Consider the following 25,751-nt stretch of genomic DNA (forward strand, 5'->3'; position numbering starts at 1 on the left):
AAGCAGAGACTACCCTCATGCAAGAGAAATTGCTCCTCACAGGCTGCAGCCATGTTGCAGATCTGCATGCTCTGTGCAAGGTGGTACTAAAAGGAAACCAGAAGATCCTGCACTTCAATCCTTACCCTTCAGGTAAATCATCTGATGTAAATAATGCATTTTTCAAGAATTTTCACTAGAAATTTGACCAGGCCCTTAAAACTATATAATTTGTCTAATGATTGATTGCAGCATACATATAGAAATGTCTTGAGGTAAAGCTTGAAAATATGACCTGCAAACACAGATAACTTATACAGACCTGCAAGTTTGAGAATGACAATGAAATAAAACAAAAATTTATCCATTACTAGATTTTGGGAAAAAATATTCAAGTCAATCCTTTTCAAATTTTTCAATAAATAAATAATAATAATAATAAATACAGTTACATGAAATGATCTAGCTAGTAATTTGCTCCTTATGTCTGGTTCCCCAAGGAATCATTTTTAGCCTCATGGAACTGCATGCAGATGTCGATGCTTTTTCTCAGTGGGGCACTCTGGGGTGAGAGAAGGGTCCCTTGCTTGCCTCTTGTATAGAACTGAAGTGATGGTGGCCACACAAGAACAGGAACTCTCTGGGTGTGTACACACAAGTGGGTAATTTTTATGTTTTTATTTTTTAATGGAAGGCATACACTGGAAACAGCTGTGAGAATCATATTGTAGGTTTCATTTTCCAAATCTGTGCAGCAGTTATTTTGGCATCCAACAAATCTGGACTTCAATCATATTCTTTTAGCTTTGCTATATTAGGCAGGCTCTATGGTAGAGGTCTTGAATTCACAGGATCAAATCACAGGAAGATTTAACTTGAAAGTGACCTCTGGAGGTCACCTCAGACAGCTTTCTTCTCTAAAGCAGGTAAATTTAAAGATTAACAATGTAGTTAGGGTTACATCTTTGTCCTTTAGGGAAGGTGAATTTTCAGTCTCATAAACTCCAACCAGTGGTTCCCAAATTTTCTGTTCTCAGGGAATTTTGTTTTAATTTTTTTTTCCTGTATCATTAACATTTTAGTTTAAATTGCATTTAGTGTAAATTGCATACTTTTTCAAATCATTGAAGGAATCTGTTAAAGTTCACCAATTACAGTTTTTCAGACCATAAATGATGTGGAGATGGCAATTTGGTAACTTTTGTTTTAACATGGATAGGATGGACCATAGTTGCATACATGACTTGAGCCTAAATAAACTTTTACTCTTGTCTGGCATAGTAACAGTTATGTTGTAGACAGTCTTTTTAAGTTCATTATGAGAGATTGAAATTAGGTTTTAATATAGTTATGGAACCCGTATCAAATGAAATACAGATCCACTAGGATCCTCAGGAGAAGCATTTCAAAGTGGGTAACTTCTAAGGCAGGATTTGTTTTTACAGCTTTTGTTCCACAGCACCATAATTAAAAACTGACATGATTAAAAAAACAATCTTTTTAGAGGACTTTGCTTCTCAGCTGGTAATATCTTCTGTACACGATTTTCAGTTCTGTGTTTAAAGGTTAATTTTGACACTCTTTTTATTCACTACTCTACACTTTTTTTTTTTTTTTATTTGTTTTGTTTTGTTTATCATCCAGAAGCCTGCTCTGGTATTATTTCTGCAGACTGTTATACAATTCTGACACACTAAGCTCCAGCTAGTCAAATACTTCATTTCTGTCCTGACTATATTTGTCTGTGGCTTAGAGGCTGTGGAACAGTTTGAAATTATGTAGGTATCATCCCAGATCTGGATGAATTTTAAGCAAATCAGTTCTGAAAAGGATCACAGTGAAATAAGTGAATAGAATTTATCTTGATTTCATGTAAATAGCTTTAATAACTGTAATATGAAGGCTTGCATTGCAGTACAGCAAGCTGGTATGTACAAACCCAAACCAGATGCCCTGCCGGGCTCTGACCAGCCAGCTGGTTTTATTAGTCTTGCCACTCACTGGAGAAAGCACTGATTCTGTCAGTGTTTGGGTAATAGCTCTGCCCTGGGATCTGCTGGAGCTGTTGCACATCCATCTGGCAAAAGACGTAGGGATGCACGAGAGTTCCAACCTCGTGAGCTGTGTAAATACAGAGCAGCAGCGTGTGCTGACGCCAAAGGCAGGCATTGGCAATGCTGCTCTCCCGGGCAGCTGCTGTGTGCACAGGAGGCAGTGCTGACACGGGCTGCGCAGCCGCACGGCATCGTGTGTGCCGGCCATCCTCTCTGGGGGCGAGTGGCTGCTCTTCCTGCAAGCTGGAGAGACTTCAGTATAAATGAAAAGACTAAACCCCTGAATGCAGAAGCAGCAGCTGCCAATTTATTTTCTTTGGAGCAGTATTCACATCACACGTTCAAGTATGCACAGTGTGTATTAAAATAGCTATCTAGAAATACAGGTGAGTAAAATATAAGGTGAACTTAAGAATTATTGAGTTTCTACTGCTTCTCAGTTCATACAGTGTGGAATATACTAGTGGAAAGTAAGCTATCATATCAATTAAGAGCAAATTAATGGGGCTGGTAGTAAGAACAGAATGACAAAAACAATGCGTTTTTTACAACTAGATAACACATCTAAGTCAATTTCCTTACATATCATAATGACAGTTAAAATCTATTACTTCGCTGTAGTAAAATGAAAAAATAACAGATGTTGTAAAGATGTTCATGTTCTGAAGATTAGGAGTTAGAAATTAGAGAAGAAGTAACTCGGAGTAATTGCTGGGGGAAGGTGCAAGCAAAATGCAGTTTGGAATGATTACCTATCTCTGAGGGGGAGTTTCAGCAGTGTTATGGTAGCTGTAAGCTTTCTGAACTTCCTTAGAAGTTTCAAAAGTATCTGCAAAGGACCCAGTTCAAAGGAGCTCACCTGTATCAGAAACCTGCAGTAGTAGTTAAGGTAGACATAATCATGAGGTCAGTGGACAGCAGACCACATGACCTTCTAAATTTAGGAGTGGTGCTAAAACCAAAAATTAGTTTAGGTTTTATCATCAGGCCATTTCAATATTTGTGTCATATAATCATCTTTCCAAAATCTCTGGAGAATTGTAGAGATATATATCAATCTGACTTGTGACAAGGACAATGCTTTAACTCCGTATCAATATATGAAAGCACTACATTATATCTGTCTATCTATCTCTACATATATGTATAAAGGCAAATCAGAATTAAAACAGATGACAGGAACATCATGGTTTTGCTTGAGAATGGGAAATGGGAAATATTCAGAGCAGTACTCTCCTTTCTGCATGGTCTTATTTGGTTCTAAAAACTTCACAGGAATGTAGAAAGTATCTGGAAAGGCATCCTGGGTGAAGCTAAATGATTTCCACTCTCTTATTCTTTTTCAATGTTAGAAAAAACAATCAAAGAAACAACAACAACAACAAAAGTAGTGATCAAAGCCTGTATTTCTATACTGTTCAACTACGACTTGATAAAGGAGAGGTGATGTTACAACTGTCACTCTTTTGGTGTTCAGTCGTATACAGTAATGAGACTGACATAACTTGAGACAGTCATTTGGTGACTGGTAGTCACTGTCTCCTCAGCATAAACACTTCCTGCTTTACCATTACTTCTATACAAAGTAGGGAGAAAAGCACATGCAGGAACTTTCGACAAATGTAAGCTCTTCTTCTTTATATTCTTTTCAGAGGATGATACACTTGGCTGCTCCTGGAAAATTCATGAATCATGGTTTCCAAGGTATTTGTCATGGTTCCTATTTTAACAAATCTAGACGGACAACTGGTAATAAATTATGCAGAAGATTTATCCACTTTTTCCTATTTTAGAAATCAGCTTCAAGACATCTGCAAGAGTTATGAATTTACTCATTGTCCATAACTGCTTAATTCTTGGGGTTAATAAAAATTGGCCTAAAGATTGTTTGCAATCTATCCAGTGTAAATATTTACTTGTCATAGGCTTTGTCTTCCAATTGTTCTATTTGACCGGGCATTTACAACCTGAGAGAGGTGTGTACCACTGCAACCATGTAAACTGGCTGTACCAGTTAGTCACTTCACAACAATTTACTCGAATGAGTAAGCTCTGTGACTTCGTGAGTGTTAATCTAAGCTTTATAAATGGGAAAAGTTCCTGGAGGGCCCTTCAGTCTTCCAGGGAAAGAGTGAGTAAGCACAATGGGAAAGGAAAACTGCCAGAAATAAGGAGAGCATGTTGAAAAATTTAAGTCTTTTCTTCTTCTGCACAAGGACTATTACTATATGTGTCCATATGCATATCCATACTTAAAAATATCTGGATTCCTTTGCAACTAAGAGGGAGAAGGGTATAAACCATATGTATTGGCTGTCCAACAAGCTTACATCTATATGTGAATATACATGTGTGGTCCTGGCTGTGACTGATGTCATCGTGTGTCTGTACGAATGCCTGCCAGGTACACTGGGAACAAGTCCATCCCCTGCTGTACTAATAACACTATCCCTTTTAAGCACAGCTCTAGCCAGCTTCAGGGAGCTTGGAAGGTTTTTTTATGGGAAGTCTTTCATGATATGATCAGTTATGTTCATGCTGCAAAACTATTTATGAATAATGTACATAATCCCCTTTTCACCCTTATAAAATAAAAGAAACAGCATTTGAAAACTCTTGATTTTCTTCTGAAGCTTCTTCACTGCCCCCAAAGCTTCCTCTATTGGCTTTCTCGTAGGAAAACAATGCAAGCACTCTCTAGGTGGCTTTTGGATTATTTTGCCTACATGCTCTCTGGATGCATTGTTCTGTCCTGAGCTTCTGCAGACATCCTATGAAAAGTTCATCCACTCCCAGAAATGTGTCTGGTTTTAACCAGTCTCTTGTACTGGGTACAAGTGTGGGGTACAAACTACTGTTTTCTCATCTATTTAATTTCCCCAAATAAAGCCAATTACTTTTTATTTATTTATTTATTTTTATTATTATTATTATTCCTCCTCAATTAAGGATAACTGTTATTCTCTTCACTTTCAATATTTCATCCATTCAATATTTCATCCAGTTTGTGCCATAGCAAAAAAGAACTTGAAATGTTAAGGGCTGAAAGGCATCTCTAAGCATTAATTTTCCTCTCCATGATAAGGAAAGGGCTAGTTTTCATGGCGATATCACTACCATGGCTAATCTCTATGAACTTTGGCTTTGCAATGTTGGCAAACTACGCCGAACAGAAACACATTTGGGATTTTTAGACAAGATGAAAAAGAAACTAAGATATCAGTGAATGAAATACAGTAATTAAATACAAAGGATTTTGCAGTTCCAGAGAGCTCAAGAGAAGGTCTGACTACCTGCAGCAACAGAGCTTCATTTTTGGTTCAATCAGTTGTTTTTATCTATGGTTAGGGTATGATGCTGTTCCTGATGGAACTTCTGCCAGACTGCCAGTTTTTCTACCACCTGTTTCAGATGAAATAAGTTTTTCTCAGTGGTAAAGATAGAAAGTAGTAGAAGTTTTGAACACCAGTTGAGCTACAATCCTACAGTTGGCACTCTTGTTTTGAAATATTTTGTCACATATTCTGTGGGAATTTTCCCACAGAACTTTTTTTATTATTTTCAGAAGATAGTTATTTTGCCAGAACTTATCCTTTCATCCAGTGAATTTGCCATCCTAGAGAAAATAATAATGTAAGATCACTCATTAAAGCTGTTATTCATTTCTAGCTGTGACTAAAAATTGATTCTTTCAAGGAAGTTTTCCCACTCCCCATACCAAAAGGATGTATATAGCTACTGTTTGTATACAAAAATTTCCCCAAACATCTTCTCTTTCCCTTCCTCCAGAGTTCTTCTTGCATATGTCTTTAACATGTTCTGCTTTGGAAAATTTGTGTCCTACCCTTGCTGCCCTGTCTTCTCATCAATTTGCTAATACACATGAATGCTTCGAACCCCACCCAGGAAAGCAGACGAGTCAATTGCAGAGCAATAAAAACATCACTGGAAACGAACCAAAAGTCTAGCTCCTCTGCAACTGAAGAGCCTCAGACAAACTGAGGGTAAAGAGTTTTAACTTGGTCCCTTGCCAAACAAACTATACCTCTGTGAGAAATCAGAGCAGTCAAGAAATGAGCAGAACACTGTAAACCATGTAAATTTTAGAATAAAAAAGAGGAATCCTCCCACTTTCCAGAAACATTCTCTAATTTCTCTCTCTACCTTTTAATTCTGATGGCATATTTACATTGCCAAAACTGACAATTATTTTCTTGTGCTTTTCTACTAATTTTTGCTGTGGTGGGAAAGACGTATTTTGTTGCTCTTAGTCCAAATCATGAATTACAAAGTTTTTGTTTATGAATGAATCAGTGTTTGTTTTTCTTAAAAACAAAACAAAACAAACAAAAACATTGTTATTCTCTGTTTTGTTGTTGTTGTTTTCTTGCTTGTTAGCTTTAAGAGCATGTCAAATGAGGAAAAGGTTGGCAGGTTAAATAGCAAAATAATTTAAAAAAAGATATAAAATAAAGTAAAATGAATAAAAATAAATAAATAAAAATACTGTGAGCAAAAAAGAAATCCCTTTAAAGAGGGACAGCAGACATGGTAATAAGCAGTTTTGTCTTTCCTTAGCTGAGTTATAGCCCCAGGATTTCCTTGCAAGACCAGGGTGACTGTGATACTTAGTATCATAAAATTAATGTTTAAGGATGGAGAAAGGCCATATGGCTCATCTAGATTCATTCACATTTTTATCTAGCTTTGATACCTTGTAATATTTTTATCCCTAAGCGCTTGTATATCTATTTTTTTCCCAGTATGTTCCTGAATAAAACATATACTGCTACTTTTGGTACTAAGAGATTACCCAGCACAGAAACAAGTGAACTCCCTTAGCGTATGCTTATTTCATTTGCCTAAGTTTGTGCATTCTATAAATTATTCAGAGAAGTGATATTACTGGATCAACAACAGCTCTGGTTCATCAGGTCATATTAAAAATCTTGGACCATTAGGTTGGTAAGGTGCCAAAGTATAACAGAGATAGAGAATTTACTATGTAGGTTTTCAGAATAATCCTTCTCTACATTGAATCAAAGTCCATTTGTGAGATATTTTGTATGAAACATAATTGTCAGTGCAGCCTCATCCCTGAAGTCTGGGAAATGAAATCTGGGACCTCTGGGAATGCAATGTTTAAATGGGTGATTTTCCTGTCATCCTCCCTCTCACTGCTCGGAAGATGATTGCAATCAGGAGCTCCATGCAGGCAGCCATTTTGTGTGTTATCTGTTCACTTCCCCCATGCTTTCAAAGTGCTCCAGGAGTATTTTTTGCTGAAGATTTTCCAATCACCTTCTTCTTCCTTTTACTGGTCTGTGTAGAAAATATCTATAATGGGGTGCAATTGAGAGATTCTGATTGTCCCTCCATTCAGTTGCCTAGGAAACAGACTTGTGGATATCCAGCTTTTTCCTTCATTACTGAAGATGCCATTTACAGTTGATTTCCTCCTATGTCTCCTTTGCTGTGTGCACCACTGAAAAGGAAAGGGCAGAATAAAGCTTGTTCTATTGTTTTGTTTGCTGGTTTAAGGTGTTACTTGTTTGGAGAACATTCAGGGCATAAAGTCTGAATATACTGATCATGACTGATACCTATGCCATGGATATCATATAATCAATTATTCCTGTGAAAAATTACTGTGGTTTAAATTAATCTGAAATTCAAATTGAAAAACAAAGGTACAACTGAGAGAAAATTTGATACGTTCTACTCATTTTCATGTCTGCTTCTATCTATATGCTGAAATGGAGAAAACCATTAATTTTTAGGCTGGATCATAGCATAGTCTGATGAGAATGGATTTTAATCAGTCTAAGGACTTTAACCCTAAAAAAAATTATATTTGACATCTGTCTGTGAAAAAGTGTAAATGGTGAGTCACTGTACTATTTAAGTGCAGTAGAAATTTATTCTCAGCAAAAGATGTAAATCACAAAGACCTCCAGGTATTCATTTAGATGTGTTTTTTTTTTTTTTTTTTTTTTCTTCTCTCTGCTTCATTCTCTTTATTCTTTTCCTTTGTTCTCATTCTTATTATTTCAGCTCCTTCCTCTCATCCATCACTTTTATCTTTTCCCCTTTATCTTTATCTGTCCCTTTTACTATTTACTTTCTTTTGCCTCTATTTTTCTCTTTTACTGTGCCTTCCTAGTCCCCCCTTCTCCCCCCTTTTTTTTTTTTTTTTTTTTTTTTTCTCACCTCCCAGGAAGCATCTCTCACCTGTCCCCTTATAGAAATATAACGTATTTGGTTTCAAAGTCATTTCCTGCCCACTCTGGTCTGAAAACTATTAATACCAGTAATTAAGAATAATGAAGATCTGAGTAACAGTAGAGAAAGCTCTTTATAGGTTGGAAAGGGACTCAAAAACATCAGACATTTCTTTATCAACTTATATTTGTGTCCATCCCTTATTTTGCAACCTATCTTGGGGAGATCTGGAAGACCACCAGCACTTTTCTCCTGGCAACCTCCTTCACCGTCAGACCTCTTTCCCTGTATAATTCCCTCCTTCACTGCCTTCACAGTCTTCACTGCCCTCACAATGTATTATTTTTCTGCCTCATTCTCTCTACCCTCCATTTTCTTGAGACTGCTTTTATCCCTGATTGTAACGCCATCCCTCTGACTCTGGGATGACTGCAGAGTCACCCTGGACCTGCTTTTTTTTCTTTCTGCGTTGTTTTTCTCAGTATTTTTTCCCCTCTTTATTTTTTTTTTTTTTCCTGTGTGTGTGCAGTTTTTTTCCTGCTGCTTCTAAGCAACTTGGCTTGGGCTGCCTCATTTTAGCATAATCAGCCACCCCAAACTTCAACAAAGGAGGTAGAATTGTAGAGTTGGACAGAAGTTGAACATTTGAAAAGAAAAGAAAAGAAAAGAAAAGAAAAGAAAAGAAAAGAAAAGAAAAGAAAAGAAAAGAAAAGAAAAGAAAAGAAAAGAAAAGAAATACCAGCCAAATAAGAAAATAAATAAATAAAAAGGACAGAAACAACAGCAAAAAATCTCAGATAATAGGCCTGCAAGAAGGCAAGTGAAACAGAGATCAGAAATCAAGCTGATTACTTTATTGACATGCTGATGCATGTAGCAAGGGACTGGGTGGGTTTTATATTCTTGCTCTTTACCTTCAGGCAGTGATTTGCTCTGCAGAGGTGGTACAGAGATGGTGGAGAGGAATGAAAGTTAATTTATCAATGGTAAACAACAGCTGAAGCCAACAGGATTTCTTAATTTTTTGTTTTTCCTGTTTTCATCTGAAAATTCTAATGGTTACAAATGAAAACAAAAGTTTTCTAATAATTTCAACATATTTTATTGGGACTCTTTTTCCAATCTGTGTTGTGATTTCTGTCCAAAACCCTCAACAAGTACATACTGCTCCAGTATAATGATTATTTAAGTTATTAGAGATTTCAGAAGGAATATTGGTTCAAAACCTTCTCTTCTATTTGAAACTGTAACTTGAATCTGAGTATATAATAACTTGGATGAATGTCTCTGTCATAACAATACTGAGTTGTCTTTACGGAGTCTTTGTTTTCATAGAGCATCTTGATTTTATACAAATGAGGATTTAGGATTTATTTTTTAACTTGATAAGTTAGGGGTTAGGAGAAAACTACATTATGACATAAATAAGTCCAGTCTTCCCTCTCCACCCATGACATTCTGAGTCATCTTTGGTTCTTAATACTCTGGACTCCCCAGGGCCTGCGTAACATTTCTGAGGGGGACAAGGAAAGAAAGAAATGATAAATATAGATATACAGAGGCAGCCTGAATAACCAGTGTTGAAGAATGGTTCAGATGAAATCTGCGAGGGCTAAGTTGAAAAGAAATATTTTTAGTAATAAAATTGAACCTTTTGTTAGATTTGTAGTATAATGATACTAATTAGAAAAGTTCTCTGCTCAGCTCCATGACACTTTTTTGCCTTGAATTGGGATGAAACAAAAAGCCAATACAGAAATGAACTGCCTGATTTGTAAACTACAGCAACCTTCTTCTAGCCAGAATGGCCACAAGCAGCATACACATAATAAAGCTGTGCCTTTGAGTAATCAATCCAGTAGGATTGACATTTGAAGAGATGATTATTTTCTTCAACCAAACTAATGTTACTAATATGACTTAAAACCAAGTTATTGTTGTCTGAATAGGACTTAACTTCATAGGATCTCAAATAACATTCAAAAATATCAACAGGAAGTGAACTTTCTGGATTAGCATGTATGAAGACCATGCACAAAAGATTTGGGAAGGAGAAAAAAATGAAGAATCAAACATAATAACACGCCTGTAGCGATGAGGGCTTTCAGTGATACAGTTCCTGCCTGTTTATGGCTTTCCCTGTCCCTTCTTTCTTTTTCTCCCCTATTAGAAAGAATAATTCTGGAGAATGATTGATTTCATTGCAGTGCTTGTTCATTGGAGTAGGAGCTAAAGCCTGACCTGAGCACATGAGCTCATTATACACTGTCTAGCAATACCTGTGCTCCTCAGTAAGCCTGTGCTAGCGTCCAGCACCAAGACCTGAAAGAAGCTGGAAGGAAAGACTCCTTCCACTTCCTAATAAGCTCATCACGTGAGTCAGCTCAAGGCTAGTCAAGTGCCACATTATTTCACTAAAATAGACTGTGGGGCTATTATTAACAACATAGAAATAAAATGAGAACAGGATGGAAAACGGCTTGCAGCAGGGAGATTTATGAGTTCTGTGTCTTGTGTGCACCCTGTCTATAGACATGGCCTAATTTCTCACCAAACATAAAAAAGGTAAGAAGAAAAAGTCTGGTAAAGGAGATAAAGTGGAAGACTAATACAAAACATACTACGTTTTGTTGCTGTTCTCTTTGATGAGCGCATTAGGGACTAATTTCTCTTCTTGGAAAACTCTGGGGATCTGTGTCTGCTTATTGAATGAGCCTACTAGATAAATATTTTGTTTTTGTTGTTCTTACACTTCATAGGTTTTATGTTAAATCTTTATCTTTCCTTGATAGAATTCAATAAATCGGGTATTTCAAAAAAGATTTGTACCATTTTCTCTGTCTTTCTGTGAAGAGTGTGAATGTTTTAGGTTTCTTCAGAAATGCCATACGTTGCCCTATAAAGCCTTGAATCAGAAAATCCTCCATTCAGGAAAACATTTAACCATATGCTTAACTTTAACTTTAGGCATATGCTTAAAATTTAACATGTGCTAAAATTCTTTCCTGAAAAGGAATAGACTTAAGCACTTGCTTATGCGCTTTCCTGGATGAGAGCCCTATGTGTTACAGACCTGATTTTGCTGCCCTTGCCTACAGAATTATTCAACTACTCCTATTCTGGCCATTATTTTCAAAGTAGTTTCAATGATTAGGATGCTTCTTCCTCACTGGATACAAATCAGAACAGGAGACCCATATTTCCTGGACATTATTGACAATCTTACATCCCAGCAAAACCTAGCTCATTACCTAAAATGATTCTACACTGGTCCAATGTCTTTCTGAGTTGCCTTGTTAGTGACTTAAATGATAAAAAACAATTTTTGTGTTAGCTTACCTCTGGGTTTTGTGATCAACACATAGGCACTTTTCTGTCCATAGGACTTTTCTGTCCTAGTTTACACCCCTTGAAATTAATTTAATTTCGTTTGGCAACTTTGGAAAAACTAGGTTTATTTCCTGTATTTTGGACTCTGCAAGAACTGTAGGTATATTTTATTATTTTGTTACTATTTTTTTTTAATAATGATAAAAACTTACAGTGGCTGCAGAATAAACAAACAAATAAAAACAAAAAAACGACAGCAACAACTAAAAAAAAACAATGGTCTTTATCCAGTTCATTCTCATATCCATTAATAATGACACAGGTTGTCATTATTAATGCTGAATGAAATCCCGTTTGAAATGATACATCACTTTTATCCTAGGGTAATTACCAGAGTTTAACAATTTCCTTTCATGTTTGCTAAACTTTAAAGACCTTGGTCCCAAAAAAGATAATGCGCATGGAATGGGGGAGGGAAGCAGACCAGCACACAAATACCTTTATTTATGAATGGGATTTGTTCATGCACTTCCTGCATGAAAGCAAAGTAAGGAGAAGGATGTAAAACTAGTGATCTAAACTCTTTATTGGGAAGTCAAAACCCTCTTATTTTCTCAAGGTCTGACAGCCTTAGCGATGAATTTATGCTTCATTATAATTAGAGGTGCTTGCACTCTATTAAAAAAATACTTTGTAATTTGTATATACTTGTCTTTAGACAATTATGAATATTCCCACTCCCTCCCATCCTCCCCTAACACACACACATTTCCTTATTTCCTAGGAGATTATTAAAGAACATAGTTGAACACTAATAATAATGTAACATGTATTCCAGATACCTAAACACACATGTCAGACCCACCAGGGGAAATAAATCACATTTTAGTATTCAGTTTCAAGCAGCCTACGGGTCTGTCACGGTGGGCATATCTACAGACAACATAGCACTCCAGTTAGAGCCCTCTTGGCACAGAAGCTGCAACTGACAAACTCAGAAACACAGATGACACTCAGCATATGCTAATTGTATGTGTGAATGGAAAAAACAAAGCTATTGTGTTCTGTGTAAAGGCAGCAGTGGGGTACTTGTAAATTGCTGTCTTGAGGAACCTGCTAGGCAACCTTGAACTTGCCTCCTGGCCAGGGCTTCTTCACCAGCCCCTTGCACACACAAGTAACATCTCCACAGGGTTTTTACATGAGCCCCTTGGCTGCAACTGATGGCTGGGAAGCCTTTCAGAGAATGAATCTTAATCTGAATCTCATATGAAAAAGTACTTAGAAGAATAATGTGTTTTCTCAGGGCACATTTCAATGTCGTGACATCCCCACTCTGTTCATCTTATTTATGAGAAAGTGGTGTTACCTGCATGAAGAAGATGAACTGAGATTTCACCAGATTCTTCTATCTTTTGGCTAGGAGTGGTGACCATCCTGCTCCAGAACTACTGATGGGGATTATTTGGATAGAGGAAAAAAAGAAAATTTGTACTTGGGAACTCCTCTGAATTCAATTCCATCCTGAACTAACATAAGATTATTCCAACTTCCCATGTCTGATTTGCTTCAAATTTATGGTACATTTGAGTTTTCATATCAATCCAGCTTTAAAAATGGAGGACAGGGTCTGGTTCCTCGTTATTTATTATCTAAACTCTCTAATCTTGTCTCCTTACAGTTTGCATATACATGACCTGCATAGGGCACTAGTTGGTTCTGTCTCCGTACACCACTCATTCGTTCTTATTAATCTGTCTCTTTCTTCTATTAGGTATAACAATTTAACATTGGAGAAAGTCAGTGGGAGGTTAGTGAGAGACCCTTAAATCAGCAGATCATTTGAGAAAACATAGGTTTAAAGTAATATTATTTTGGTCTGTCTGAAAATACTACTAAAGTACTTTATTTCCTGAAATATATATACACATATATACATATATATAAACCTAATGTGAAACAAGGTTATTAATTAATAGTAATTACTTAGATAATTCAATTCATTTGAATTGGAAAAATTAGATGGTATTTAGTTTTGGTCTTAAGTGCAAGCACATGCCTTCAAACTGAAGCTGGAGCTACCCATCTGGGATGGGGAGACAGAACATCCAATGTAAGGGCTTTCAAAACTCCCCAGAATGGCCCAGGGAGATCCTGCTACAGCTATTGATTACTTGCAGCAGCTGAAGATTGTGAACAAATGACAACAAATTAGATTTCCAACATAAGTTAACCAAATTAACATGTTTCCCTTTGTTTTATGAAAAGGTATAGAAATCACCAGAAATCTTGCTTGTACCTTATAAATGTATCCATCCAAAGCTAATTCATGCCCATGAGTACAGAATAAAATTGTACTTGTTCACACTTCACCAAATTATACACCTGTGTAAATTAAATGGTGGTCTCTTTTTCACTTCTCAGCAAGAAAGAGATCCACCAGCATATAAATCTGCTGAAGATGCAGGCTTTGAAGACTTCATCTTCTTGACAAAAGTGCTAAAGTATTTTACTAGAAAGAATCATAACAAAGCCTGAAAGCAAATGCAGGATTGTCAGACAGATGGAAGAATCGTGCAGAAGAAAAGGCAGCCAGCCATGGGTAAGAATATATTCAGGAGGGTGTAGAGGTTATTTTAATCAACAGTATTTGCTTTGTTGATTTTTTTTTCCTTTTTTTTTTTTTTTTTTTTTTTTTTTTCCCTTTGGTTGTTCAGAACAGTTTTGTGCTATCAGATGTGCAACTGGCAATTACACTTCCAGCTCTTACTAGAAATAGCCAGCATGGTTATTGTTGTTGATATTATTCACAAAACAGTAGGACTTGGAGTCAGTCAGGGATCCTGCTGTGTGAGGGACTATGGAGATGAAGAATAAAAAGATAGTTCTGTCTTAAAATGCGGTTGTATTTCATTGTGCTGAGAGCAAATCTGCGTTCATACAATATTCCTCCCACCCTGTAATACTGGGTTGGGAGATCTAAATTGGTGCCAATTTTTCCATAACAACCAAGGGTAAGAAATGGCAAGCTTTGCTGCAACAATGAGAGCCTTTGGCCTTGCCCTGCTCAGCAAGGGGCTGTTCTGGCCTCTGAATTGTTCCAAGATTCATATTTTAGATTTTCACAATTTGGTACTTGTTAAAAGTAGACATGCATGAATAACCGGTGGTTAGGGGGCTACCCAGAGCCCAAAAGCAAGGCAGTTGCCTCTTGATCTATAGATTGCCCCCCAAACTCAAGGGGAATACCTGCAGTCTCAGATGCTTCCCCTTAATTCTCCTAAAGAAGATGCTCTCCTTACTTAATGATAGGCAAGTATTTTTTACTGGGTATTAAATAAGAGGAAATGCATACTCAGTGAAAAAGAGCTTTTCCACAAACATTTTATTATTTTATTATTTTTTTGGGGGGGGGTCTGAGGGGGGGGGGGTCTGAGAGAAGGAAAGGAAAGAAGAAAAGGAAGGAGGATAAAACAAGGTTTCAAACAGGAAATAACTATCATATAGCTTTTCTGTTATTTGCTTGGTTTTATTTTTAACATTTTGTTAGAATTTAAGAAATCTTAATCTTTTTATTTTCTTTCCTTAAAATGAAACACAGTTGCTCAGTTCTCATAAATATATTTTAGTAAGGGTTAAACTATACGTTTTCTAGAAAACAGTTTTGTTTGGTTCAGAGTGACTCTTTTTAATATTTTGACATTAGTATTAAGCCAAAACATCTACTGTTTGTTCATTTGAATTTTCTATACTTCTTCAAGGTGATTCATTAATGTTTTACTTACTGTGATGTTCTTCACCCCCCTCCCCTTTTTTTTTAAAAAAAAAATATATATATATATAAAAAAAAGAGGAAATACAAAGGAGGAAAAAAAAAAAAAGAATTGCTGACAGTAAAATCTGTGAACACAAAATTCCCTAAACACTGCTTGTGTTTCCCAGCTTCAGACAAAAAAGATGAATTAGCCAGCAGGTCCTATTTTCTGTACAGCTTGGTTTTGACCTTCCTGTAAAAACCCAAATCTAACGCAATGTGATAAATCACATCTTTGAGATAATATAATTTGGATCAGCAAAGTTTCCAAAGAGCCCATCTTCAGTGATTGAAAGATATAATTCCTAATATTTCTGAATCTCCATATTCAACCTCTGCAAAGAAAATGCACTCTGCTTCTACATCGATGGCTTCCTCACCCTGCAATGTTTCCCCTTGCCATCTCAGCAACGTCCAGCATAACTCTACCTATGGTCCCTGCAATATCCATGAGTTATCAGAATACTTTTCCCTCATTAAGGCCTTTCTTGGATACCCATAGCTCTCTGGGGGAGTTAGGAGACCATTCTCTAATGCTAAATAAAGGGACAAAGCTGGGACACAGCTGACAGAACATGTCCTAACACTTACTTGCAGGAAGGGTGCAGCTGCATTCCCAGATTATCTTCAAGAGCAAGGAAAGGCTGACACCCCCAACACCATGGGGGTTTGAGGGAGATAGTTTAACACAGCTTGACTCTGTTGTGCCTTATTAAAAATAAGGAATCCATAAAGCCACCTTTTTGGAAAAGCTGAACATGACTGCAAAATGACAGTGTTATTATTGCTGCTGAGTTATTCCCTGAGCTGTGCCCAGTAAGCTTCCACCCAAGGAAGACCCAGCTGCCCAGGAAGTCTGTGGGTGGGAAGGCAGTGACTCCTCCAGCCCCATCTCTCCTGGGGCAAAGGGGACACCCATCTTCTCCCCAAATGATGGGTAAAAGTGTGCTGGGATCCTTATTGGGATCCTTGTCCTTGATGATTCTTGTATCGGGACATGTATCAATGTCCTTCAGGCCTAAGGAGGAAACCTTAACATAAAACTGTCTGCACTGCAGTGAGTTTTCTTTTGTGTACCCCTGCCCTGGAGAGTGTATGGGGACTGGCCTTAGCCTGCTGTGGGGAGAGGGCATGGGGACAGAGAAGGAATCCTTTTACACGCAGGCTTTTTGTGTCATCTCTTCCACATGCTCCAGGAAAGCAGAAGGATCCAAAGTGGCCCCAAAAGGTTTTAAGAAGTGCCAAACTCCCAGCTGTGCACACGTTTCATATTGCTGCTAAAAAGTAAATAATTACCATGTGAGAACCACAGCAACATTTGATTCCTGCCCCCCCCCCCCCACACACACACCCACACCCACATCGTCTTGCTTTGCTCCTGTCTCTCTTCCCTTTTTTCTCCTACTTAGATCCCAGTCCCAGAGGCTTGTGATCTGATTTGTCTTATGTGACAAAAGGGCTTGAGCCTCAGCAACAAAACCTTTCCCTACTGAGCATAACCCAGCAAAGCCTTCTTGTTACTATGTTTTGCAGGTCATGGTTTTGCAAGTGCCTAGTGCAGCACATCCAGGGACAAACCCATGCCTCAAGCAGCTGGGCAGTAAAGAAGGCCAAGCAAATCCTTTTCAGATGCAGCAGCGAGTGCTGCTTCTTCAATCAGCCTCCCCAGACATGCACCACTGTCCCTCAGGCTGAAGAAAGAGAAAACCTCTATATAACAGTGCAAGGTGTTTTGTTTGTTTTTGTTTGTGTGTTCTTGCACTTGTTTGTTTGATTTTTAATGGGTTTTAGTCTACTGAGCTTGGAAGCCATTAGCAATGTAGATGCACAAGCAGGACCAAAAGATGAGATAATTTAGGTTGCTTCTCAATTCTGGTGTGATTACAGCACAGGCATTCCTTCAAAATGTCATCAGCCTATTTCAATTTAAAAATAAATAAATAGATAAATAAATCCCAGAAAGTTGGCATTATAGCCAAATTTCCAAAACTGCATACTGTTGGGAATTTTGGCTCCTGTTGAGGCAAAGAGCCATAACTATAGTTTTGTCTTCTAAGCTTCAGAAGCAATAAACATAAATTTGACTAGTGATTGGGATAATTCTTTGTATTATTCATATTCTGCTTTGTACAAGAATCTTCTGGGAAGTACAGAGCATTCAATCCCTTGAGGTCAGCATCTATCAGCAGGTACTCAGCAAGCTACCATAATCACCTGTGCTACTTATTATACTTGTTAATGGGACTTGACACCTTTGCCTTCTGGCTTCAGCTGCTGCCTACACTTATTCTCTGAAAACACTGATTAAATTACTCACCTAGTAATTTTCAGGATCAGGCCAACATTTTGAAAAACATACATTGCAATTTGATCTTGTTGTATTATCTAAACCCATTTGAAACTATGGTTCAGCAAATCATTTAAACCGTCGCTGAAGTACCATTGAGCGACTTCACAAAGAAGTACTTTTTGCATATAATATTTGCTCTATGGCATTATCATGTAGCTTTCTGAAAGGAAAGTGGATTAGCTTCAAATGTTGTTGCCATTTATTATTTGTTGAGTGCTGACAGTACACTTCAATGGAACTTGAGGAAGTGCTTAAAGTTAAGCACATTTTCAAGTACATTGCTGATCTAAGGCCAAAAAGTTAATCTGAGACCTTCTTTGTTGGAAAGTGTAGACATGATACCAAAGAAGAGCATTCTTCAATTTTCCTTTAAACAAGAAACACTGGTTAGCAATGTGGATCTATTTTACAAATAGAGTTACAGTCACCCATTTCTCATTTTGATAGTCCAATATTGAAGAAAAAGTATATAAATACTTCTTATAAATATAAAAAGTATATAAATATAATGGATTAAGTTGAATGCAAATTTAGAAAACTGGGGACTGCCTCTGGCCAACTGGATGACCATATATCTTCCTAGATAGAGATGAGTGTAGAATGAAAATATACCTTCTGGGGCTTGCAAACCACATCCCAGCCTCAGGAGATGTCACCTCTTCTTGGAAGCTTCTGAATTTGTCCAGATTTTTTTTTTTTTTTTTCCTGGACAGATGCCTGGGCATTGTCAGCTTTCAGTCAATAACAAATAAAATAATAATTTTAATAAGTAACAAACGTTTCTCTCACAGAGCTACTTATTAGAGGAACACACATATACACCATTAGCAAAAGGAAAAATCTGGATAACCCCAAATTGCCGTATGTGACATATGGCTTTACCATTATTATGTAAGATGACTCTTAGTGCTCCAGCTAGCTAAGAAGACAGCTCATCACCTGCCAGGAGCAGTCCCTAAATTCATTAGTCTGGGACTGTACATGTATACTTGTATTTTTTATTACATGTGAATACAGTGGTGTCTAGCACAACAGGACCTTATCCCTAACTGTAGCCAAGAGGCTCAATAGAAACAACAACAACAATAATTATACTTATGTGTTGCCTAAACACAATTCTTGAACATCTGTGGCTTGTCACTATTAAAGTCCAGAAGAAACCTGAGAAACTTTTTTATGTTATGTTATTTATTTTATTATTTTCTTGAAGGCAATACAAGGAGATACTAATACTAAGGCTCCTAAAAACTCTTTTGGAATGTAACAATATAAATGAGGAAGAAATATTCTATGGGGAAAAAGTGCTTAAGGCAACAGTAATTATATTGCCAAATATAGCATATAGAATCTGCAGAGTGAGAGTTTCACATAACGAGGGAAATGTAAAATTGTACTTGGGGTGTAACTAAAATGTAATATAATGGCTTGGGGGAATATTATTCAAAAGAGTTAATATTTAATCCCTGATTAGCAGTGGAAGCACGAGAAAGGGGATGAGGGGATATTTCCAAAATCATCAAACCATCACTTTTTTTTTTTCTTTTTCTTAGCAAATAGCCATTATGTGTTTAGATGCTGGAAAAATCATAAATAATATATTATAACCCACACTGAAAATACCTAAAATAATGTAGACCCTATCTCCATCCTCCCATTTTTATGATATTTCTAAATTGATACTACAGAATCAAAAAGTCTGGATTTCTCTCGGTAAAACTAAACTTACCTTTCATTTTGTTTGAAGGCCAGTCCTGTCTCCATGACAGTGTGCTGTAACAGGAAGGGATTTGGAAAGACTCATCTTCTCTACCCATCAGCTGAGCAATGTTCTTCTCTGCCTGTTAATTGCACTTAGTGTTGAACCACTGCAACAAACAGAATCCTCCTTCACTCCATCAAGAAATTTGCATCTTTTCCATCTCCTTACTGTTTCCTATCTTACTGCTTCTGCCCTTGGTACCTCTCTCCCTGTTTTTGCATTTTCTCATAAAGATGTATTTATTCTACTTCCATCTCTCCCAGTCTTTTCTTCTTCTCTAAGCATTTCCCCTTTTCAAGTGTTATCACTCAATGGAAACAGTTCAGGCCTATCTCACATCTCAGCTGCAATCCCTGTAGTGTCTGTGCCATCCTAGTAATAGTTCTGTTCCCATCTGAGATCAAAACAAGGACAAGTAGCAAGAATATGTGTTTCCAAAAGCAATCCATGGCACTGAGCCAAAGCTTGCTGAAGTCATGAGGGCTTTTCCAATGACTCCAACATTTTTGGATCATAAAATATGCAGTATTGTTTTTAAACACAAATCAAATTAAGCAATGTTTTCTGATTGACTATACTCAGTAATTTTTGTGCACGTCACAAAAATCTTATGGAAGAAATAGAGATCATGACTTTATGAGCCAGGAAGGGGAAGCTTATCTATGCATCAAGAAAATCCAATAACATTTCTGGCACAATAAGAAGTTGACTAAAACATCAGGATAGAGAGATCTGGAGAATTTGTGACCAGAAACTTTTAGGGACTGAAACTATTTACGACTCCCTCTTTTTTCATCAAAGCTTCATCTTGACACCTGTTGTGAAATTTGCCCATATTGGATGAAAATGTTCAAATTTTGAAATACTTATAGGGAAGGAAAATATTTGTTTCCTTTATTTGACAAAATGTAGGTCTTACCTGTCAGAATAACAGACCCACAACAGCAGCCAAATATTTGTCTGTTATTTCAGTCATTAATTTTGATCCTTTTACTCCTGGGCTGTTTTGGTGGGTAGTATGAAAAAGGGAGATGACTAGAAATGTCCCTTAACTGGAGTACCCAGAGAAGGTGGCTCTTCTTGTGTGTGTCAGTACATGAGCAACTGCTCTTTGGTGTGGAGTTTGATGTTACAGCCATCTGCTGCCATAGCACAAGCATTTTCTTTTAGCTACAGATGCTGAATGGCAGAGATTACCAAACCAACAAAGTTTCCACTACTAGGAGCCTGAGAGTCCCTCTAAAGATGAATATTTTATGTAGATGGTCTCACACTTCAGGAGTGTGAGTAACAGAGTTAATTCAAATGTATTTCACGTGATGTCAGGAGCTAGTCCTTTTATGTCATTTTGTCTTTTTAAAGGTAATTTTTTCCCTATTCTTCGTGGTGATTATTTAAAATAAAATTGCCATATCTTTTCAATATAGAATGTGAATAACAGCATGTACAATCTGAAACCTGATTTAAATTGAAAGCAGAAGTTCATGGTTAAAGATCTCTTTTGGAATACAAAATCAGATTTTAAATACTCATTAAAGAAAACAACAATAACAAAGAAACAATGATAATGTTTGCCAAGAAATACTTGTTGAGTGGAAGTGGCTTTAAAAGATATTATTGCAAATGCTGCTATTTAAGAGAAATGAAAGCTAAACCAGGTCTGATACAGAAACAATTATTACAAGTTGTTTGATTGGCTAAGAAATACTGATTCTTCTTAAGCCATGAAGCAGAAATGAATTGTGGGGATAAATCTGTCAATCCATCCATTTGCAGTTTGTACCTTAGTGAAGATTTGGCAGAGAAAGTAAATTATGGTTCAGAGGGATTCAAGTTTATGTTTTTCTTTAGTATTTTGTAATATTTTCTGGTCTTTCAAACTCAATGAAAAAAAATATACTTTTGATCAGTTAGTTCATTACTAAGGACGGTGATGGCCCTGACAGCAGATCTAGAAAGCCTCTGTGGTCCCTGCTGGCAACCCTTGTGCCTACAGTAGAGGTTCTCTGTCTTGGACCTAGATTCTCACATGCCTCAGGTATGACTAAAAAAAATGCAGTGTGCAGGCACAGCACATATGCGAATGTCTTCCTTTAATTGCAACACAGATCTCTCACACATTTTGCCTATAGAAAGCAAAATTCAGGGTACTTTATTATTTATAGGTATAGGATCTTATGTGCACACTTTAAACTGAGGTCCAAGGTAATCCATTAAAGTCCAACTGGTTCTCAGCAGAAACATTTTTAAAACTCCTTATTGCCACTTCTCTGTGTTGTTCCAGGGTCAACTTACATGTATTTTCTTAACAAAGCAGTACTCATTGAAAGCAGTAGACTGCACAGCATAAATCCATAGAGTCATACAATTCCATTTTTCTTTTTTTTTTTTTTAACTACAGAATAGGTATTTACTACAGAATATCTTGCAGAATCCAAGGAGAGAGAAATGTATCATTTCAGTCCTCTAAACCTTTAGCAGTTTTTCTTCACTTTCCCATAATTCTTCTCTGAAACTTCCCCAGTTTTGCTTTCCTACCTCATTTCCTCTTCATTACATCTTTCCCTGTCTGTCTTACTTCTCATAGATAATCATAGAATAATTTAGGTTGAAAAAGACCTTTAAGATCATTAAATCTAACCACCAACCCAACCTACCTTTGATTACCAACCCTTGGCAGTGCCTGAACTTTCCCTGGGCTTCCCTTGGGAAGCTCAGGCTAAAACTAACAATTGAACAACAAGAATGATATTGGTGCTTGGCTTGAATGGTTACAGTTTACTCAACCAGACACAGAGTTATGCACCTTACTACCAGCTTACTGCATGATACTAGTCATATTTTTTCAGAGTTTTGTCATGGTTAAGTTCAGATGACAAAGAAGAAATGTTTTTGTTTGGCTTGTTTTCCTAGGAAATTCAAACCATTTTATTCTTTCTATCATTCTTTTGTGTTTGTAATTTAATCTAGGGTGTTAAGGTCCAATCAAATAGCTAGCTTCTTGGTGCACATATGACCCAATTTCTTCTCAGCTCACAGTGACAACAAACTATTCTGCAAAAGACCTCCCTTAGTCATCTGTGAACTTGTTGCTATTTTTTCACTACATTCTAAAAATATCTTCTGCAAACATATGATGGTTTAATTCATATTTTATTACCCAAATTTTTATGGGGAATGTTCTTTTTTTTTTTTTTCTAAATTAACACATACCAAATAATTTATGTTATTTCTCATCTCAGCAGAGAATTTCAAATTACTCCTCTTTTTATTATTCTCATCATCCAAATTAATTACATAGTTTTATTGAATCCAGTGATAAACTCTGGGACCTATGAAGCTTTTACTGTTCTAAACAATTTTTTCTTAAACTTTTTTATTGTTCTAAATAACATGTTAAAACAACTAAGCAAGTTGGAGAAGAAAATTAATAGCTTAACTTGGACAGTAATTAAGGAGTTTATATTTCACTGATCATTGGAAGAAGCTGTTTGCCTTATATACTTATTTATTGCTGCCAGAAACATGGCTACTAACTAAATAGTGCTTGTTGAACCTAAATGTGTTCACTTGCTAATAAAAATTGATCTCTCCTAAAATTCTCAGTCTTGTTCATTTTAGCTTTTGAGTTAGGAAGATGAAAGTAAGGATTGAGCCAGTAAATGAAAACCAGATTGGTAGCTACAATTATGTCAAGTGCTTAATGTTAGTGATAATTATCTAACAGACCTGCCAGACTGTAGCCAAATTAACTCTGTTAACTTTTTTAAGAGTGCAAATAGATGGCTGCAACTTCAACTGGGCATCTACTAGTTTCCACTTCTGCATGTACAACACTGTTTCTGTGCAAACCTTGTTATTTCTGCACACAAACTTTCTAAAAATGTACCACTCCATCACATTTTAATTGGTCTAACTCTTTTATATTTCCTCTGGAGTAAAAAGGAAAGTCTTTACTGGTTTGCAACTGAGACGTAATATCAGTTCTCTGTTCTGGTACAATGTTTCTAAGTAATCTAAGAGAAATTTTAATAATTCACTAAGTTTAGTTTACTTGCAAGAAAAAGGGACAGTAATTTGATTATTTTTTTTTTCATCATTTTAGATTTTCATAATTTACCTTATTTTTGGAATAAGGTTTACTTCTATGTCCAGTACCAAGCACAAAGGGCCTTTGGTCTTAGCTGGGGTTAACAGTAATGGTAGTGGTGTCAATGTTTGGGTCTGTGTTTTTTGCTGGGCATGGAAATTATATAATGTCCATATAATCCATGAGGATACACCAATTTCAATAAAATATTCAGTGGACAAAAGTAAAAATTACTTTGACATTATTATTTAATTCCATTGATACATTGTATACAAAAATTCAGTCTTATGCAGCTGCTTTATTATTCGTATTCTGATTTCTTTAGAATTTTAAAATATTTGCTGTAAATATTTGAGCGTATCATATATTCTGTAAAATGTATGATCTTTGAATATTCAAAACAAAATTAAGCAATAAAATAAAAAATTGAATTAAAACAGTGCCTTGTTACTGTACTGAAATAAACTGTTACCACACAGAACCAACATTTTCAACATTTGGCTTTTGTGTGGGTGTGTGTGTGTTTTGCATGTGTACAGTTTCATTGTTGTCTTTTTTAATGTGATTTGGAATAAAAAGAAATTTCCTGCCTGTTTTGGAAGTACTTGCTGCTACTTTATATATATTTTAAAATCTCCTAATGTGCATCAGACAAAATATTCTGTTTTTCAACTCCTCATTCAGTTTCCATCTCCAGTCTTGTACTTTAAAAGTACCTTTGGGTCCATTTTGGTCTAGGTTATGTTTTTACAAATATAAGCAGATATAGTATCTTCCTAGAGCCTTGTAAACTGCAGATAATGTCATTGCATTTTGTTTGTCTAGTGGGTAAATAAAATTTTAATGCTATAATTTGGAAGATTATGACACAGACAAATGATATAGGTCACTTAAACAGAAAGTTAGTAATGTAACATGAGCTTTTTTTATTTTTATTTTTATTTTTTCTCCTTATCCTTATCCCAGGAGGATATTTGGATTTCTTATCTCTATTTCATTAATTTTTAGAGCTTTGTGTTTTGTTGTTTTTGCTTGTTTGGTTTAGATAGAGAATTATATAAAATTATGAGACACCAAACCTAAGATCCCCTTGTTTGCAGCTGTCTGGAAATTGGTACTGCCTTGTAAAGCATAATTTTGGTTAGATTAATATAAAATCTAAGACTAAATGTGCAGTCATTTCGACACTTCTCAGTCATTAATCAATGTCACATCGACAGTCACTCTGTGTTCCCCAACATGCTGAAGCACTCTTATATTTTACAATAGCATCATTTGGCACTTCTCTCACACTGTTCAGAAACAAAAGCACTGACAAGCTGCTGCACTGTTGTATAACATCAGAATGGTTCACATTCATTGGAGAGACTCCAGAGGATACAGGAAAATAGATATGAAGCTCTACCCATTATACCAACCAAAACATTAGGATCTCACATAATAAACAGGTTCCAATGTAACAAAAAAGAATTTATCTGAATCACCATCTTATTCACTTGGTACATTTTTATACAAAATGCAGCTATCTGAGAATCCTCATGATGTTATTTTATGTTGGATCTATCTTATTTCCATTTTTTTGTGTGTGTGTGTGTTTTGTTTTGTTACCCCTGCTTATTTACTACACTTACTGCATGCTAAAAGAACATCCATTACTACTAAAGAAACAATTTTTTTTTAAAGGAATAATAATTACTTGGTCCTTTTTAAGTCATGTAGGTGGATTTCCATTCTGAAGGTGGCCTAGAGATGTAGTACAGCCAACATCCCTCATACATTTTCAGAAGCACTGACAAATGCTCAACCTCTTCTGCACACAGCTAAGGCTTCACTAAGCCAGGGAAGTGACACTGAGAAGTGGCATCTTCTGAGGAGATCTCCCCATCAGAAGGGGACTACTCTAGGTTCGTATATAAGGTAAATACAGAAAGAATACAGAAAGACTTCTGGCTTTGTCATGTGCATGTGGTGTCAGCCAGTCCCTCTGTAATGGTGGGCGATAAACTGATAGTACAAAGCTACTTGATTTGATACAAAGCTACTTGATTTGATACAAAGTTGATTTTTCCTCCACCACTCTGATTTACATATCATTAACCACATTTACTTTTGATTTTAGAGATGAAATAATGCTCTGTGAATGACATGATGGT

The 25,751-nt window shown here is 36.4% G+C and overlaps 1 long non-coding RNA gene across 2 annotated transcripts; it reads left to right on the top strand.

The window, feature by feature from the left end:
- The first annotated feature begins 2,212 nt into the window (after nucleotides 1-2,212).
- LOC137854721 (uncharacterized) lies at nucleotides 2,213-24,029 on the top strand. 2 transcript variants are annotated; one of them, XR_011095355.1, is made up of 5 exons: nucleotides 2,216-2,419; nucleotides 3,686-3,737; nucleotides 14,010-14,187; nucleotides 16,933-17,126; nucleotides 19,494-24,029. It is a non-coding gene; the product is annotated as an uncharacterized lncRNA (long non-coding RNA). The 2 variants fall into 2 exon arrangements; XR_011095354.1 differs by lacking the exon at nucleotides 19,494-24,029 and having other exon boundaries at nucleotides 2,213-2,419; nucleotides 16,933-19,477.
- Nucleotides 24,030-25,751: the final 1,722 nt, after the last annotated feature.

The sequence above is a fragment of the Anas acuta genome, chromosome 3 (genome assembly GCF_963932015.1).
Source record: "Anas acuta chromosome 3, bAnaAcu1.1, whole genome shotgun sequence".
Taxonomy (NCBI): Eukaryota; Metazoa; Chordata; class Aves; order Anseriformes; family Anatidae; genus Anas; species Anas acuta.